The 16,215-nt window shown below is 53.6% G+C and overlaps 1 long non-coding RNA gene across 1 annotated transcript; it reads left to right on the top strand.

Annotated features, from left to right (window-relative positions):
- On the top strand, positions 1,917-15,275 carry LOC102159402. The gene is made up of 3 exons (XR_001301374.2): positions 1,917-2,126; positions 8,727-8,793; positions 14,247-15,275. It is a non-coding gene; the product is annotated as an uncharacterized LOC102159402 (long non-coding RNA).

The raw sequence follows: 16,215 nt of genomic DNA, 5'->3' as shown, positions 1-16,215 counted from the left end.
CTTGCCCGCCTGGAGAGCATCTGAACTTGGCAGTTCCAGTTACCTTGGGCTTGTCCTCTCCCAGGCTTAACGGCTGCATCTATTTCCCAGAGCTTTCCGAATGGGAGGGCGAGGGCTGGCTCTCCCCTTTTTTCCCTCCGCCCCTCCCCTCCACCTCCTGTTGGCCACAGGTACCACCCACCTGGCCCCTGCCAGCATCTACATTTGCGTGATCCTTTTGTCTTGCCCTGTGTCACGCACACGCGCACCGTATGGTCTGAGCCCAGAACAACCCTACCAGGTTTTGCACTGACGTTTCCTCCACACGTGGTGACCTTCCTCGATGTCTGCTATTGTTCCCTGTTCCAGGACGCCTCCTCTCAGCCTGCCATTCCTATCACTCTCACCTTCCATCGCTCAGCTGAACAGGTCACTCAGACCTGAGTCGGCAAATCCCACCCCGGCCTCTGCCCTTGGTATTTGCCTGCTGTTCCGGGAACTCCTCTAGACTCTAATCCCGGGCCCTGTCTCACTGCCTGCTCCCCACTTAGTCTCCCGTACACAGTAGATGGTTCAGATCTGATAGGCTGACATTCCCACTTGTAAAATGCCACTTCTCCCTCCCACTAGAATAGGCTAGACCACAGAGTCCATGTGCAGAGCAGAAAAATCACTCTTAGTTAGTTAGTTATTTGCCTGTCTCCACTGGAGAAACCACTGGAGAGCAGGAGAAAACCACGTACAGAGCTTTGGGGGCCGGGCGGGCAGGGCATGTGAAATAGAAGTTTTAACTTCCTTTCTCCTTGAAACCAGTAGGAACAATTCTCCTCCGTGGTCCTCGTGGCTATGCAGCCACAAAAAAGTTGCTCCTTAAGAGTGAGTGAAATCACGCTCCTAAGGACTCGAGAACAGCGCTTGCCGTGTGGGCGAGCTCACACCCAACCGAGCTTCCAAAAAGCCTCCACTCGGGCAATCTCGCTGGATTACCCCGACTTTTGAAGACCCGTGGACTCTGCAGTTCACCAAGTCCCAGACCAAGAAAGGCAGAGGAGCGAAGCAAGGCCAGGGGCGGTGAGCGCGTGGTGACCTGCCGCCCCCCCCCCCCAGGAGCTGGTTGATATGCAGATTGTCGCTGGGTGGGGCTGAGACCCGGCGTTCTATCCTGCCCCCGCCTGATCTGGTTGCTTCTGGTTCCGAACCACTTTTGTGGGCAACAGAGTGGAAGAGAAGTCAGACTGGTGACAACTGAACCCAGACGAAGCAACTCTGGGTCCTTCCAGACGAGGGAATGGTGGGGCAGGGTCGGGGGCGCAGTTGAGACAGAGCAGCCAGAGGGGTCCTTGAGCTCCCTCCAGGCAGATGCGGGGCGCACCCTGGTGGTCCCTGAGAAGGCGCGGGATTGGATCCTGCGGCCCTGAGCCCCAGTCCCTGCCACTTTTGGCTCCTCCCTCCTTAACGATCCACCAAAGGGTGGGGACAGCCCTGGCACCGGGCGCCGAGTGCAGGCACGTGTCAGCGTGCCGTCACGGGCAGGGGTGGACGTGGGCTGCGGCTGGCTTGTGACCTCCCCGGGATGTCCTTCCCCGAAGGGCTAGAGACACGAGTGGGGTCGTCGTTCAGGGACGCCCTGGGGAGCACAGAGGAGGGCCCCTCGCCCCTCCCCCGTCCCCAGTCTGGGGTCCTCCAGGGGACCCCGCCCGGGTCCACTCCGGGGCGGGGGGGGGCCCGCAGCGCCTGCCGGGTCTCTCTCAACCCTAAGCGCCTTGGATTCCGACCGGCCAAGGGCAGAGCCTCCCCGCCGCACCCCCACGGAAGGGGGAGACCTCGGGTCTCTGCCAGATCCCCCCCGCAAGCCCTGAGCCCCAGGCGCTCGCGGCAGTGCGCAGGCGCCGCCGCGAAGGCTGGCCCGAGAACTTTCCTCCCTGTGCGGGCACCTCTCCACGCGGGCAGGTGGCAGCCGCGCCGCTCCGGTCGCCGACGCTCCTCAGGGCCCCGCGGAGCCCCCTTGGCAGGACCACGCGGGCTGTGGTATCCCCGGTGACCAAGGCCATCTTCGTGGCTCTGTTCCTCTTGGCTGTGCTGCTCATCCTCTACGTGATCCTGTGGTACATTTGCCGGGACGTGGACAACGACTACATCTGAAGCAGGTGAAGCGCTGCCTCGGCCCCTCCCGGGGTGGGGCCACCCCGCGTCGCCACCCCGCGTCGCCACCCCCGCGACGCCGAGTTCCTTCCTGGGAACCCGCGTCCCTTCCCAGGAGCCCGCGCTCCTCCTGGGGATTCTGTGTTCCTCTCCTGGACCCCACCCTCCCTGCCAGTTCCGCCTCCCTCCCCGCCCGCTCGGACCCCGCGCTTCTGGCGCTTCTTGGAACCGAGACCCCGGCACGAGACCCGGGCCCTTCTCTTGGACTCCGAGTTCCTTTCCTGGGCCCGGCGCCGCTCCCCAGATTCCGTGCCCAGGGCCCCAACCCCAAGCGCCACCTCTGGCCCCGCGCCCCTCCGACCCTGTGCCCTTCTCTTACATTCCGCATCCCTTTCCTGGATCCCCCGTGCCCTCGCTGGACCCTCGGAGTCCTCTGCAAATGCCCAGGACCCTGTGCTCCTCCTAAGACCCTGCCGCTCTCCTGATCCTGCCTCCTCGGAGCCCTCTTCCCTACCCCCAGTGCTTAGGCCCTCTCCCCACCTGCAGTCAGTCTCTGCCCCCGGGCCCAGAGCCCCCTCTCCCCGACCCTCCCAGGACCCCTGGCCTTCTCCCAGGCTCGTGCCCTTCTCAGGAGTTCTGCCCCCACCAACCCCCTTCCCCCAGCACGAGCTCCCCTTTCCAGCTGCAGGCAGGTGCTCAGGCTCAGGTCACTGCCTTTCTCCTGCTCTGCCATTGGGTTCTGTGTCTGAGCAGCAGGTGACTAAAGGCCAGTCAGGCCTCCTGCAGCCCGTCCCCCGCTGTAGGCTTTCCACCCCGCCCCCCCCCCGCCCAACCTGTTCCCGGCATGGAGGGGCTTTCCTCTCTCCCACAAGTAGAATGGACCCCTGGGTGCTTGAGCCTACAAATTCGCAAGCAGATAGCAATGTGACTTGTCCCTCCTGTTCCTTGAATAAGGTCCAGCGCCACAAAGAAGTCCCTGGCATTGGGGTCAGGCAGTGCCCTGGAGATTAAAGGGCACGCCCTGGATGAATCCTTTGGTGGCCATGGCGTGACAGAGGCTGGACCACGCTCGGACCCTCTGTGGGCAGATGGTTAGTTGGAACTAGACCAGGTGGACCCTGGGAGTGTCATCCACTAAGCCTGCTTTGGGACAGGAAGGCTGGGACGTGGGCAGGGAGTGCAGGGTGCCGCCTTTGGTGGCCTTGGCATCATTGGGACGTGAAGGTGGACCCTGAGCACACAGTGGAGCAGACACGTAACGTGAGCTCAGCCCAGATGCTTCCTGCAGAGGCCAAGGGGAGCCAGCAGGGGAAACAGTCCCGGGGGAAGGAACCCCACCATCTCCGCTGGACCGCCCCAATGGGCGTGTGTAGGGCGGGGCCGGTGCAGGATGCCCGGGCTGCAGTTCTGGAGTCACCCAAACCTGGATTCACATTCCAGCCCAGCTGCTTACCAGCTGTGCGATTGGGCAGGTTACATCTCTGAGCGGCTGCGAGTTCATCTGGAAAAGGGAGTCAATGCTGGTATCAGGCTCCTTGAGAGGATTCCACAAACGAGTGTTTTGTGGCTGATAAACAGTCTTGTACACAGGAAATCGCCACTTAGAGGTGGTAGATCCTTGTAGACAGCCAACCACCTTCGAAGGAGAACCTTTTGTTTTACTGATTTTTGAGGCATCATTACATAGAGTAAAATCCGCCATTTTCAGTGTACAGGTCTGAGTGTTGAGAAGTATATGCAGCCATGTGTGGAACCGCCACCGCAGTCGAGACAGAAGTCCCGTCTACTGATAACCTGTTATGAAAAAGGTTTTCCTTTCAGTGTTTTTCAATCTGAGAGAAACACATCTAAAACTGATTTGGGGAGTTCCCTGGTGGCTCAGCAGGTTAAGGATCTGGTGTGGTGACTGCTGTGGTGAGGGTTTGATGCCTGGCCTGGGAACTTCCTCATGCCATGGGTGCGGCCAAAAAAAACAAACAAACAAAAAACAACACCAACAACTCGTTTTGAAGAAGCATGGGCAATATTCACTTCTATTTGTATTCAAGATGAATATTCACTACTTGTTTAATGTTTCGGTGGTTTAAGATTGGCGTGGTACTGGTGCACCACCCACCCAAATACTTCATTACTGTTTCTGCCGATATTCATGATACTTTCCAAGGAGGTTGTTTTTTTCTATTACCCAAGCAATAAATAGACTGCTTGCAAAAAACATCATAAAGCCCAGAAGCGAAAGGAGCAGTCATTCCACACGCCTCCTCCCCGCCCCGCCCCCCATCTTCCTCCCCGGGCAGGGGCCGTGTGAACTCAGGTTCCTCTGCTTCCCGCCTTTCTTTGTGCCTCTGTCCCCCCCCCGCCACACACACAGACACACACACAGAGCGCTGTTTATTTTCTTTATATTGAATGGGATTCTACTGTGGATTTCAGATTCCGAAGCAGAAGGAAGCCTCCCAGGGACGCGTGGGAGCCCTGCTCCCCCCCACCTCGTGAGGCGCTCAGGCAGGACTCACAAAGGGATGCCTGCGAACCAGGTCTGTGAGCCCTTTGTGTGGAGCTGCTTCTGTGAGATCCTCTGACGAAAGGTGCTACATGAAGTGCAAAGACTATTTTTTTTTTTTTTTGTCTTTTTTGTTGTTGTTGTTGTTGCTATCTCTTGGGCCGCTCCCGCGGCATATGGAGGTTCCTAGGCTAGGGGTTGAATCGGAGCTGTAGCCACCGGCCTACGCCAGAGCCACAGCAACGCGGGATCCGAGCCGCGTCTGCGACCTACACCACAGCTCACGGCAACGCTGGATCGTTAACCCACTGAGCAAGGGCAGGGACCGAACCCACAACCTCATGGTTCCTAGTCGGATTCGTTAACCACTGCGCCACGACGGGAACTCCCGCAAAGACTATTTTTAAGAGGCAGGTGGAAAGCCCTGGGCATTTGCGTAGAGGCCAGAGGCGGGGGCGGGTCCATATTGCCGGGTGTCCCACTTCTGTTCCTTCCCCCCCCCCCCCCCGCCGCCGGGGATGGCAGCCCGCACAGTCCTGTTGTTTTGCCCCTTAGGCTGCTGGGGCTGCTGGGTGGCGCCCAGAGTCACTGCCCAGAAACCCTGCTGATGTCGGCTGGTTTGGAACTGGAGACTTCTTCCCTTTATCTATAAGAAAGCCCAGAGTCTATCTCAGGGGTAGGGGTCGTCTCGGTGCTTCTAGAAAGTTCCTTGTCAGCAGCGTGGAGGAGGGGTTGGGAGGTCTTGGGACTGCAGAGACCAGTTCGAAGGCCAGAAAGAATGAGGGCCTTAATTTGGACAGTGGCCACGGGAGGAAGAGGGGTAGGGACGTTTCTGAGATGGAGTTGGTGGACCTCGGGCTGTGGATGAGTGGGGAGGCGCGGGCCCTGGAGTGGGTGGGGAGGACCAGAGGGCAAGCAGAGCTGACACTGTTCTGTCCAGCCTGGCAGAGTCAGAGGCCCGTGGTGCCGTTAAAATATCCGTGGCGCCCACTGGACTCAGAGGGGTCCCTAGGCCACCATTCCAGGCCCTGCCCTGCCTGGTCCCCGATAACACTGCCGCTTTGGTCTCTCCTTCCTCTCATCCTGCCCCTCGACACCGGCCGCTGTCTAACCAGGGGCCAGGCTCCCAGACAGAGCTCGGAAAACGATAGCCGAGTTCTGTTCCACGAGGCTTCCCCTGTAGGCTTGCTTTCTGCAGAGGCCACTTGGCTGCGTTCGCAATGGTTGAAGTTCTTGTGCCCACCGATGGGGTCTGCCTAGTGCCCATGGCGCATTGAGCAGAATCGGTGTGAGGTCAGCTTGCGTAGACAGAGTCCTGCCCAACTATCCAGACCAGAGCTGCCTCCCCCCTCCCCTGCCCCATCTCAGTTTAAAGAGCAGCCCCTGAGCGAATCCCAGTCCCACATCCAAGCCCTGGGGTTGGAACGGGATCACGCAGATTTCCTTCCCTCTACATCCTCCTGAAGAATGAGCTCCTGCCCTGCAGCACGGAATGGGGCATGGGAATCCCTGGAGCAGGTCGGTGAGATCAGAAGCTCAGGTGGTATTTGCCATCACCTGCTGAGCCAAGGCTGGCCTCGCCCAGGGTCTGTCGCTGCATGTTTGGGGGAAGGTAGGAAACGTGACAGGTGCTGGGGAAACCACATGCTTAGGGTGCTGATGTCCCTTGGGACACCACTGCTGACCAGCCGTCAGCAGATGCCCCAGACTGGCCTTTGGGTTGTCTACCCCCTTCCCTGGACTACTTCCCTTTGGCCTGGTCGGCAAGCGCTATGCAAAAGCCACGTCAGTGAGAATTCTGCTGCCCTGCCGTGGAATGGAAGCCATAGGTGAGCTGCAGCTGTGTCAGAGACCAGGCCCCTCCTAAAGCAGTGGCTTGGAGTGTCGTCATAGCCTTCCGCAAGGTGGCCTTGGAAAAAGTCATGTCCCTTCTACACGGGTTGTATCGGTAAGAGTTGGACCAGAGAGAACCTGTAGTGTGTATGTGGGTGTGTAAACATCTACTCCTAAGCCCGACACCTGAAACCCCTCTCGAAAAAAAATCACGGCATAGAAATTACCCATCACATCCATCTGCAGAAAGAGAAAAGCCACTCTCCGGAAGCACCCGCTTCCCGTGTTGAAAGGTTGGTCCGTGTTGGAACAAGCCATCAGCAACTCCTCTCCTTTTCTAGGCTTTCAGCTCATTCCTTTTTAATGACGAAGACGTCGTTGTGCAGATGTACAGCATCGTATCTATTCATCACTTGTACGTTCAGGGTTATATTGGGATATACTGATACGTCGGTGTATATATATATCTATCGGAGTGAGCAGCGGAATACCTAAGACTAGATCAGAAAAGCCTTGGAGGGGCAGTCAGGGAGGACCCGACAACCTAGCCGTTCCTCGCTGATGCAGCCCCTGAGGGCCCCCGCGGGTCCAATATCATACACATCTAACAGTGCTGGTGGGACGTCCCTGTCGTGGCTCAGCGGTAACGACCCTGATGAGGATCCATGAGGATACGGGTTCCATCCCTGCCCTCGCTCAGTGGGTTAGGGATCCGGCGTTGCCGTGAGCTGGGGTGTAGGGCATAGACACGGCTCGGATCCCGTGTTGCTGTGGCTCTGGAGAGAAGGCCTGTAGCTGTAGCTCTGATTTGATCCCTAGCCCCAGAACTTCCATATGCTGCGGGTGCAGCCCTAAAAAGCAAAAAATAAATAAAAATTTAAAAAAATAAAAGCAAAGGTGGCAGGGAAGATGGAAGGAGTGGTTTACATTCTGGTATAAGTGAAACAACCTCAGTGTGGACAGACCCACAGGCGTGCCTTTTGTTTCCATCAGCTCCTCCAGCAGCCTGTCACCTCCCAGGAAACGGAGTCACAGCTGATTGGCTACCTCCGATGTGCCAGGCGGTGTGGCGGCCCTTGACACGATTCAGGAATGAAACCCCATGGTGAGGCCTGCAAGGTTTCTTAAGATCCTGGGCAATTTTGAGTAATAGCAGCTTTACCGTTTTCACACATGATCTTCAAGTCACTGGTGTGGGGTCCCTGGAACAGCAGTGGCATTCCTGGCAGCAGCTGTTTCTCTGAGAGCATCACAGAAAGCTGCCTGTCTGCCTCTTCTCCCTGGTTCTCCTTCCCTGTAGGGGACTGCCTTGGCAGGTGTCGGCTTATTTTGTCTCCCTTGGGCTAGTGACAGCCGGCGCCAGAAGGCAGTGGGCACCGCGCCCCCCTCCAGGTACCAGAGAGGCGGATCTATGTGAGGGAAAGCTGGGACTTGCGCTCAGAAGAGCAGGGAAATCATGGACCACCTTAGACGTCGGTCACAAACAGGGCTACCTCTGTTGATATCAAGCTTCCACTCGGACCAGCGCTTCTGGTTCCCTCTCAAATAACGGCAGGATGGGCTTGATGGGCAGGAGGGACACGTGCCCTGTCCTGCCTGATTCATACATCGTGGGAGGATGGCGGAGGGATGTCAATGAGGTTTGGGGGACGAGCCGCCGAGGTCGGGATGTTGATCTACTTTATCTACACGAGAAGAGGCTAAGGAAGAGCAGATGTCTGGTTTCAGATGCTGACTGCGGCCGCTGTGATCTGGAGCAGCAGCCGAAGTGAATGGGTGGATGCAATGCACATTATATGCTGCCGTTTGGCTATTGGAGGCTGAAGTCATGGGAAAGGAGGCCAGCCACGTGTTCCGTCAAAACCTCCAGAAACAGAGCTCCCTAGGTGCTTGGCGTGGGCTCAGTCGAAAGCCAGAATCTCAAGTCCAGGGTGCCCTGTTTCAGCACATGAGATCATCTCCCTGAGGCATTGCATACGCGGAAAGGCTCCCACTATCCTGCTGATAGGAAATGTGTGCATCCCGCACGCGAAGCCGGGGCAGTCGCGGACAGCAGGGCAATGCGAGTGCCTGGATGACTGGAAGACTCCAGCGGGGAGGGAACTGCCTGTGGCCCGCACATGGATGACCAGCCGTGCGTGATGGCGTAGAGGTCACTGAGGATTTCTTGCTTTTAGCATCCTCTGCCTGAGAGGTTTCTCAGGCTTTGTCGTTTAGCCTCTGTTGTTGATATTATGGTTGTTCACTCGTTCCATTTTCCCTTGTATAGTTTGCCGGGGTTGATTTGGGAGCCGAAGCCTGCAGCCGACACTTCACTGCCACCTTGGCAACTCTAGGTAAGGCACTAAGTCTGTAAATAATTTTGGGTTTGTTTTTTCCTTTTTTGGCTGCCCTGCACGTTTGGAGTTCCCAGGTCAGGGATCAGATCCGAGCTGCAATTGCAACCTAAGCTGCGGCTACAGCAACACCGATCCCTAACCCACTGTGCCAGGCTGGGGATTGAACCTGTGCCCCAGCGGATCCCCAAACTCTGCTGATCCTGTTGAGCCACAGAGGAAATTCCTCAAGTTTTTGACTTCTTTATAGACTGATTTGATCTTTTTAAAAAAAGCATTTCATTCCGGATTTCAAAGTTAATTGCACGATATTTATAGTAAAACTTTTATTGCAGGAACAGTGAAACACATACAACAGTAGAGAATAGTAAAACAAAGCCAATATGCTTGACACCCAGCATCAATAATTGTCAGCACCCGGCCAGGCTGGTTCCAGTACACCCTCACCTTCCCCACATCTCTGCCCGTGAAACAATGTGAAAAAAGTCAGACGTCATGCTGTTTCGTCTCCAAGGATGTCAGTATGCATTTTTAAAAGATGAGCAGTCTTTTTTAAATTTGTTTTTAGGGCCTCACCGGCGGCATATGGAAGTTCCCAGGCTACGGATAGAATTGGAGCTGCAGCTGCCGCCCTACGCTACAGCCACAGCCATGCCAGATCTGAGCCGTGTCTGCAACCTCCACCACAGCTCACGGCAATGCCAGACCCTTAACCCACAGAACGAGGCCAGGGATCAAACCTGCATCCTCGTGGATACTTGCTGGGGCGTTACTGCTGAGCCACAACGGGAACTCGCAAAGAAGCTTTTATAAACATAAACTAAAAACAATTATCATCCTTAAAAATTTAAATAAGTTTTAAATATATATATATCATCAAATATCTAGCTATTTTTCACATTTACCTTATACTTTAAATTTTTTTAGTTTGCTTGGATCATAACTATGGTCTATCTGTTGTGACTTTTTTTGGCCCCGCCTACAGCATGCAGAAGACCCCAGGCCAGGGATGTAGCCCACACCACAGAGGTGATCCAAGCCGCTGCAGTGACAACGCTGGATCCTTAACCCACTGAGCGAGGCCAGGGATCGAACCTGTGTCCTCGTGGATCCTAGTGGGGTTTGTTAACCCCTGAGCCACAAAGGGAACTCCCCATTTTTAGTTTTACTACTTGAAATACTTTCATACGTGGAAACCTTTCCTTGCCCACCGTTTGGTTATCTTGAGGGAACCATATAACATATTTGCTGTTTTTACGTCATTTAAATATCTTCTGCATCTATGGAGTTCCCACTGTGGCTGAGTGGGTTAAGAATCCAACATAGTGTCCATGAGGATGTGGGTTCCGCCCCTGGCCTCGCTCAGTGGGTTAAGGATCCGGCATGGCCACAGTCTGCATAGGTCACAGATGCAGCTCAGATTGGGAGTTGCTGTGGCCGTGGCGTAGGCCTCCGCTGCAGCTCTGATTCAACCCCCAGCCCAGGGAACACCCATACGCCCCAGGTGCGGCTTTCAAAAGAAAATAAATAAATAAATGTCTTCTGCATCTGTATTTTGTACAGTTTTAACGTGTCTTGGTTACTCGTGATGTTTCTCTGTAGGACCTAGTTTATCTTTGCACACAAAAATCTGCTTCCTAAGTATTTTCAAGTAACTGGCCTCTGTCGGTTGGCCTTACCGGTCTATAGATATCCTCACCTGTGTATTTGTCTTCATGGTTTCCGCCCTTCTACTGCGTAGGGCTTTATATGATGTTCACTACCTAGCTTCTTGAATTTCTCGGGTGATGTAAATATTTCTTGTTTTCCGATACATCTAATTAAGGCTGCCCGTTTCCTGTTGAGGGTCACTTCTGCGCTCTTGCACAGGTCACGCCATTGAGCTTCATGTATATTTCTCGAGTTTTTACAAGTTGACGAAATCATTCCACTTACGTATGTTAGTAGAATTTTTCCAGTTTATGTCCCCAAACTAGGAAGTGTAAAACTGAGGTTTGAGAAGGCTCTGGCGAAGATGAGAGATATGTTCTTTGGGGGAAGTTTCAGAGCCCGGGGGTATTTCTTTGCTTTTTTATTCGTTACAGAGGAGACAAACATTTCGCTGCAGGGGACAGAGTTTAACACGAGAAGTTCAATCAATGTAATTGGCCCCACGTGACAGTCCAAGATGTCCAGCAAAATAGAAACCACTGTAAATATGCGACACGGAGGGAATTTAATGCAGGGGACCAGTTTTACAATGACAGAGAAGCCAAGCGGGGGGGGGGGGGGGGGAGAATCAGGACCCCTGTCATTAGCAACACAAGGAAGTAACTCCTGCCTCTAGGCTGGAAGGACAAAGAGAGGAGAGACGTGTTGCTGGAACCTGGGTTTTGGATTCCACGGAATCTGGAGCCGTGATGGGTCCATCTGATGCTGGCTGGAGCCATGGAGGACGTGCAGTCACTGAAAGAGAAGCCTCCTGATGCAGAGACGGAAGGAGGCAGTCTCCTCACTGGGTATTAGGAAGGGTTACAAAAGTTTTCACTTTGAAATGTACTTATGAGTATCTCAAAAGAAGGGTGCCCTGGAAACTCCCACCTGAGAACAAAGACTTCGCTCATTCCGCGGCCAGGGTGTACCCATAAGAAACACATTCGGTTCGTGTGTTGGCTTTATTCTTCCAGGTCAAGTTCCACCCAGTGGCTGCTCAACAAATGGCCCCCAAGCCAGGACCAGACACAATGTCTTAGGTCTCTTTGACGCAAGCAAAAGTGGAAGTACCTACTCACGACTGGTTTCGTGCACTCGCGTTTCTGTGATGGTGTCAGGAATGCGAGGCCCGGGGTTTGGGCTGTGCCGGTGCTTGTTCCTTGTGTACTAGTATTTAACGTGCACACTAGTTGGGAGGGGCCAGGATGTTTATCCTGTCCGGAAGGGAGTCAAAGACCTCTGACTCTTGGGAGTTTCCTTCGTGGCTCCACAATTAACCCGACTGGGATCCATGAGGATGCAGGTTCGATTCCTGACCTCGCTCAGTGGCTTAAGGATCTAGCATTGCCGTGAGCTGTGGTGTAGGTCATAGATGTGGCTCGGATCCCGTGTGGCTGTGGCTGTGGCTCTGGCCGGCAGCTGTAGCTCTGATTTGACCCCTAGCCTGGGAACTTCCATATGCCGCAGGTGAGGCCCTTAAAAAAAAAAAAAAAAAAAAAAAAAAAAGCAAAGAAAAGCACTCTATCTCATGAGTGAGGGTATTTTAGGGAAGGACTTGTTTCTGTGCTTCTGGAACTCATCAGAATCTTGTACCACAGCCCCCAACCAAGCTTGCCTTCCTGTTGCGCCTGGTTGGTGGTTTCCTGCTGAAGGCTACCGCCGTCCGGCCAGCACTGGGAGGACACCGGCTCAGCCTGCTCATCCTGTGAGGAGCTCTCTTTGGTCATCATTTTGTTTTTGCACAGCAACGATCTGACTTTCACACAAAAAAATGTGCCTTTTTAAAGTATCGGCGTGGGCTCAAATGGCTCTGTCTAGGTGGGCAGTGTATGCGGCACTCCTCCTCCAGATGTGTGGACAGGTGCACTTGTGTTACAGCTCCAGTTTGCGTTGATGAGGGTGTTGACATGTTGCATGTATCGGAGGCCCAAGACTGTGGACCCACAAGATCGGGGCAGTCGGGATTCAGACGTCCTTTGCCAAACCCTTTCCGATCTCCCGAGTGCCAGAGCCCTCGGTGGGCACCAGGAGTGCAGAGCGTGGCATGTACCCCTTACCCGGAGGAGCTCACCAGCCTGGTAGCTTGACTGCCACAAACTTCCGACCATCTCTCAGAGCTCAGGCAACGTTGCTTCCAACCGTTTCGGCTTGAGTTTTTGATGTTGCTGTGGGTCTATAGCGGTCCTTTGAGAGGTTTCTAAAGTACGATACCAGCTCTTGAATAGCTGTAGCCCTCTTCGGATTATGCGAGTCAGCTACGGTGAGTTGAGCAGTTTCTGAGTGTTGGAGAATTGTTCGATTGCATTTAAGTCCTTGAATTTACATCCGTAGATTCGTTCTTAGTGTTTCCGTTTTATCCTTCCTGTGTGTCTGCTGTAGGGCTTGTAGGCTAGTGGGGAGGTTTCGGATATGCTGATGTCTTGTCTCCTTTTACTTTACCTGGACAGCGTTCTATCCGTTTTATCGGTCTTTTCAATGGAACAGTTTTGCTTTCCGTGGTTTTCTGTATTGTCTGAGTTCAATTTTATTCTTCTCTTGTGCTTTGGTTTGTATATTTGTGTGCGTTTGTCTTCTGATTGCTTTAAGCGTTTCCTTCTTTTTCTATCCACGTTAAGGTGGAAGCATTGATGATAGATTCGAGGTCTTTCTTCTTCCTTCATCTGAGCATTAAAAGCTCTACTCTTACCTCTTCACCCTGATGTGGCGGCATCTCCTAATCGAAGATGTGGCACTTTCATTTTAATTCAGTCCCGTGTAGTTTTTAGAGACTGTGTTGTTTAATGTCCAGGTGTCGGGAGACTTTTCTTGTCCTTCCGCTGTCGTTTGATTTCTTGTTTGATTCCTTTGCTGTCAGAGAACATACTCTGCATCTTTTAGTTTTTTTTGAAACTTGTTTTTACGACACAGGATGGAGCCTGTGCTGGTGAATGTTCTCCATGTGCTCGAAATAAATGTGCGATGTTCTGTGGTTGGCACAGAACTATTCCGAGCCCTAGTGTTTGTGAGTCACCCAGGGCCCCGTCTGACCCTGGACAGAGGTTCAGGTCTCCAAGCTTTCGGCATCCTGTTTCTGGCGAGACTCCTGCGTCAGCTCAGGTCCTGCAAGCTGATGGGCTGCCTCGTTCACATGTGCTCGTCTGCGCCGTCTCCCCTCAGTCTCTGGCTACCAGGAGACTCCCGGTCTGGTTCTCCCACTCGTCTCCTCGCTCGCTCCGTGGTGTGCTTCCCGTGAGTGGACTTGCCTCCACGCCCGAGTGGTGGGGTAACAGAAAACCAGCAAAGCAGTTCCCTCTCACTTTTTGGACAACACTTTTTCTTTACAGAGAGCAGCATGACCCTCGCTCAGAGTCTTCAGGGTCTGCCGTGCTGCCGCTGAGGCTCCCTCCTCAGGGTTGTCGCTTCAGACCTGAGGCTTTTGCTTCTACCTCGGCTACAAATTCCGCAATATATTCCTGCTATTTTGCTTCACGCCGGTGGTCAACAAACCTTTCGCCTAAATAGCTAAATTGTGAATATTTTTAGCTTTGTAGGCTCTCTTCTCTGTCCTCGATAGATTTTGTATTTTATTTTTATATTATCTTCATAATGTTTTCATGTGTAATATATTCCTACTTAACACTTCTAATTAATTCAATTACTTACCTGTTCAATTTCTTTAATACTAATACCTAAGCTGTTTATCACTTATAATAATAACTAATTTAAGTTATATTTTTGCATTTAGTCTTCACCTACTGCTTCTTTTGTGGTTGTTGTTGCAGGAGCACATCCAGCACACCACAGCCCATGGAGCTGCCCTATTTTGCCAAGCTTCTCCCCGCAGTGACAGCTTTTCAGACTTGCCTTTGTGTCCGACGACGCTGACAGCTTCTGGTTGAGACTATTGCAGAGTGTCGCTCTATTTGAATCTGTGTTGTGTTCTTCTCATAATGGAACTGTTGCTGCGAGTGTCAGAAAGGAGGACCAGAGACGTGACGTGCCCTCCCACCTTCAAGGGTGCGGGCATCGACAGGACTCATCACTGCGACCTTGACCTTCAGCACCTGGCTGAGACGATGTAGGTCCAGCTTCTCCACGGAATGGGAACGCCCCCTCCCTTTCTCGCGTCTGTTATTGGGAAGGAAATCCCTAGACTAGGTACCGATCCCAGTAAGGACCTGAAGTTCTCCAGCACAAACATTTGTCTCCTCTCCCCACGATGTCTTTATTCAGTCCTTTCTCCATCTTGCTCTGGACGCATGGATACTGGTTTTATGATGTGGGTTGTAGCACCATATGCTCTTCTTTGGGTACTCACATTGTTCCCGACTTGGCCACCGCAGCCCCTTCCATGACTCCTTTGTCCCTTGGACGTGCCCCCATCCTTGTTTTGTTTTAGCTTGTTTTTTGAGCATTTCCGTGCTTGATGGCACAACAAGCGGTCCCAGGCTCATCTTGTCTATTTCCCGCCCCCGCCCTACAATTCTCCATTTCTCTAAGGATCCTTGGTTTCGTTTCCTGGGAAATCTGATTAGAAACCAGTCCTAGGTGTGTTGTCAAAATCTCGGCTGTCTCTGTACACGGAGGCGAGATAGAGACAGCGTTGGAGGAAACAGAAAAGGGAGCTTTAATTGCCAGGCCAAGAGGGGACCAGAGCAGGCTGGGGCCTCCAGGCCTGTGCCCCCGCTGAGAGTCTTAGGGTGTCAAGGAGCAGGGCGAGGTCGGCGCATGGACCTTTTCCTGATTGATGGGTGGGGAGCCACAGCCACCGGCCTACACCCCAGCCCCGACAATGCGGGATCCAAGCCGCATCTGCGACCTACACCACAGCTCACGGCAACGCGGGGTCCTTAACCCACTGAGCGAGGCCAGGGATCGAATCCGCGTCCTCATGGATACTAGTCGGTTTCTTAACTCGTGGAGCCCCAGCGGGAACTCCCGAGACATACATTTCTGTTGTTTCGGTGCCCCAGTGTGTAATATTTTGTTACAGCAGCCCAGGAAGACTAAGGCTGTGTCATATCTAAGAAATCATTGCCTGACACGAGGTCACGGCGATTTACTCCTATGGTTTTCCATAAGTCGTCTTCATAATTACCTATCATACTCCGAGAGAGGATTTCACCTTCAGCGACGCTCGTGGCAGAGGTGCAGAAAGCGTGGAATGGGGGCATGTTCCGAAGGACGGGAGTCCTCGGCGGCATCAATGAGGAGACCGTCCTCTCACCGAAGTTCTCACTGAACCCAGCGGGAGAGGGCAGGGACAGTGTCGGCAGGTCTCCGGCTGTCCCTGTGGGGCACGTGTCTGGCAGTCTGCGGGTGCAGCTGACAGCCCACAGCTGAGAAGGACATACAAGGAAGAAGAGTGATTGCTTGATTTTTATGAGGGTCTCTTTAGGGCCACACCCGGGGCCCATGGAGGGTCCCAGGCTAGGGGTCCCATCGGAGCTGCAGCTGCCGGCCTACACCACAGCCACAGCCATGCGGGATCCGAGCCACGGCTGGGACCTACACCACAGCTCACGGCAACTGCCGAGGTCCAGCCCCAGCAGCCAGGGAGTGCCGAAGGAGAGGATGGGCTACAAACGGCGTGGAAAGAATTGGAGCCAACTCCTCAGCTGCATGCTGCAGAGGACCCAATTTATTAAATGAAAAGCATCAGTTTTTATACCCTATCACAATCAGGTTTCGTGTAAGATTTGACATTAACATTTGATTTAAAGCCCTTTTGTTCCCTCCACCTGAGATACA

This window comes from Sus scrofa, chromosome X, assembly GCF_000003025.6.
Source record: "Sus scrofa isolate TJ Tabasco breed Duroc chromosome X, Sscrofa11.1, whole genome shotgun sequence".
NCBI lineage: Eukaryota > Metazoa > Chordata > Mammalia > Artiodactyla > Suidae > Sus > Sus scrofa.
Note: the sequence above shows the minus strand (reverse complement) of the source record. Positions and strands in the feature narration are given on the sequence as shown.